We start from the raw sequence: 3,439 nt of genomic DNA on the forward strand, positions 1-3,439 counted from the left end.
TTATTTTTCCGTCACCTTTTATTTTTCAACCATTTTTTTTTCTTTTTCGACCTTTTTCGACGAACTCTTTTTCTTTCTCATTTCTCGCCATTCTAGTTTTTAGGACATAGATTTTTATTCTACTTCTTATCTAAATTTCTTAAAATTACGAAAATTTATTTTAAGTGGTTAAATTAATAGACATCAAAATTTTCTGGTTCGTAGTAATAGTTGGATTTGTACGTGGACCGGGTTATTGGAGCTAAACAGTCCTCAATTATATTGAGACCAAACGAATCCTGCCCCTCTGCTGCATCTTTTGGCTATTCAAAACGTGGGCAAAATCAGAAAAGTCTATTGATTGGATAACTTATTATAATTTTTCTTTCCTTTTTAAAAATTAATAGGATATTCAGTGAATGCACCGAGCAAGACGTTCATCACCTTTTGTACGTTCACCACCTGTAACTAGATCAAGACATTTAGCAAATATAACCGCCGTTGATTTTTCTTTAGAATCGTCATCCAGTCGACCAAGTACTTCAGTTCAAATTTCCGATAATCCATTTTTTGAACCCGACCTCACAATTAAGAATCCGGAGAATATTCAGGAACGGTTCATAGATCCTGAACCATTAAACTTTCCTCCGGAGCCACCAATCATTCAAACAGAGATTGTTGAGGAACGAACCATTAAATCAGAATCATCTAGTGATACCGATTCAACAAATTCAATTATGGAGAATCTGGAGCCTTTAAGTATGGAAGACCGAATGAGAGCTAAACGCACTGGTCAAGGTCACGCAATTACTCATCCAGACATTAATGCGCCAGATTATGAAATCAAAGGACAAATTCTACACATGGTGACTAATCAATGCCAATTTAGTGGTGCGCCGAAGGAAGATCCAAATGAACATCTACGTACCTTTAATAGGATCTGCACACTATTTAAAATCCGAGAAGTGGAGGATGAACAGATATATCTCATGTTATTTCCCTGGACTTTAAAGGGAGAAGCCAAAGATTGGTTGGAATCGTTACCTGAAGGGGCGATTGATACATGGGATGTTTTAGTTGACAAATTTCTTAAACAATTCTTTCCTGCATCTAAAGCCGTAAGACTTCAAGCAGAAATTGTTACGTTTACACAGAAACCAAATGAAACTCTATATGAGGCGTGGACAAGATATGGAAAGTTATTAAGAGGATGTCCGCAACATGGTTTAGACACCTGTCAAATAGTACAAATATTCTACCAAGGATGCGACATCACTACAAGGAAAGACATAGATATAGCAGCTGGTGGTTCTATTATGAAGAAAACCGAAACTGATGCTTACAAAATTATTGATAACACTGCTTCCCACTCACATGAGTGGCACCAAGAAAAAGATATCATTAGATCATCTAAAGCAGCTAGAGCCGATTCTAGCCATGACTTAGATTCCATTTCCGCAAAGATAGATGCTGTGGAGAGACGAATGGAAAAGATGACTAAAGATATTCACTCAATACGAATTAGTTGTGAGCAGTGTGGAGGACCACATTTGACAAAAGATTGTCTCAGTATTGAATTAACAATGGAACAAAGAGAGAATATTTCATACATAAACCAAAGGCCTGGAAATAATTATCAGAATAATTATCAACCGCCAAGACCGATTTACAATCAAAACTAGAATTATAACCGAAATATTCCATACAACAACCAACAAGGTCCTAGCAATCAACAAGTATCCAATAATACTTACAATCAGCAAAGACCTAATTTTCAAAACAAACCACCACAACAAACCGATGATAAAAAGCCGAATTTAGAAGATATGATGACGAAGCTAGTTGAAACTCAAACGCAGTTTTTCACATCTCAAAAACAAACCAATGAACAAAATGCTCAAGCATTTAGAAATCAACAAGCTTCTATTCAAAATCTGGAACAAGAAGTAAGTAACCTAGCAAGATTAATAGGTGAAAGAAAACCGGGAAGTCTACCTAGTGATACAAATGCTAACCCCCGGAATGAAACAGCTAAAGCTATTACCACAAGAAGTGGTACAACACTTAAACCACCTGAAATACCTGTAACTTCTGATGAAACTATTCCTACTCCACAAGAACCACAACCTGATCAAGATAAGGAAAAAGAACCGGTAGTTGAAAAGGATAATGAAGATAACACAGTTAAGGATAAACCTTATGTTAAACCATACCAACCACCACTTCCTTACTCGAGTAAAATGAAGAAAGAAAAACTTGAAGCCGAGCAATCCAAATTCTTGGATATGTTTAAACAGATAAATGTAAATCTTCCTTTCATTGATGTGATTTCAGGAATGCCAAGATATGCTAAATTCTTGAAAGATCTAATCTCAAATAGAAAGAAAATGGAAGAACTCTCGGCTGTTACTATGAATGCTAATTGTTCAGCAGTGCTGTTGAATAAGATACCAGAAAAATTATCTGATCCAGGAAGTTTCACAATTCCATGTTTTCTGGGTAGTCTTAGTTCAATAGAAGCATTGGCAGACTTAGGTGCTAGTATAAATCTAATGCCGTATTCACTATACACTAAACTAGACCTTGGAGAATTGAAACCAACCAGAATAAGCATACAACTAGCCGATAGATCAATAAAATATCCTAGAGGGATAATGGAGAACATGCTAGTTAAAGTTGGTACTTTAGTATTTCCAGTAGATTTTGTTGTTTTGGACATGGAAGAAGATTCTCAAGTTCCTCTCATATTAGGAAGACCATTCTTAAACACGGCTAAAGCAATGATAGACGTGTTCGGTAAGAAACTGACCCTAAGTATAGAGGATGAGAGTGTTACCTTTTCAGTTGATAGAGCAATGCAACAACCACAATCTGCAGATGATACATGTTATTATATTCAAACTATAGATGCACATGCAGAATTATTAGAAGAATTTCCAGAATTACAAGGAACAGGAGAATGTTCTTTAGGAGAAGGTAATGAACCAATTAATGAAACTGAAATGTTAGCTACACTTATAGCTAATGGATATGAACCAACAACAGAAGAAATTCAAATGCTAAAAGAAGAAGACAGATATCGATATAAATCATCGATAGAAGAACCTCCGAAATTAGAGTTAAAGCCACTTCCAAACCATTTGGAATACGCTTATTTACATGGTGAATCTGAATTACCTGTAATAATATCGTCTTCTCTTACTGAAAATGAGAAATCACAACTCATTTCTGTGTTGAAAGCTCATAAACCAGCCATTGCATGGAAGATTCATGATATTAAAGGAATAAGTCCTTCGTATTGCACACATAAAATCCTTAGGAAGAAGGTCATAAAACGTATGTGCAACGCCAACGAAGACTAAATCCTAATATGCAAGATGTAGTTAAGAAAGAGATTATTAAACTGCTAGATGCAGGTTTAATTTATCCAATCTCTGATAGTCCATGGGTAAGCCCAGTT

The sequence above is a fragment of the Rutidosis leptorrhynchoides genome, chromosome 3 (genome assembly GCF_046630445.1).
Source record: "Rutidosis leptorrhynchoides isolate AG116_Rl617_1_P2 chromosome 3, CSIRO_AGI_Rlap_v1, whole genome shotgun sequence".
Classification (NCBI taxonomy): Eukaryota; Viridiplantae; Streptophyta; class Magnoliopsida; order Asterales; family Asteraceae; genus Rutidosis; species Rutidosis leptorrhynchoides.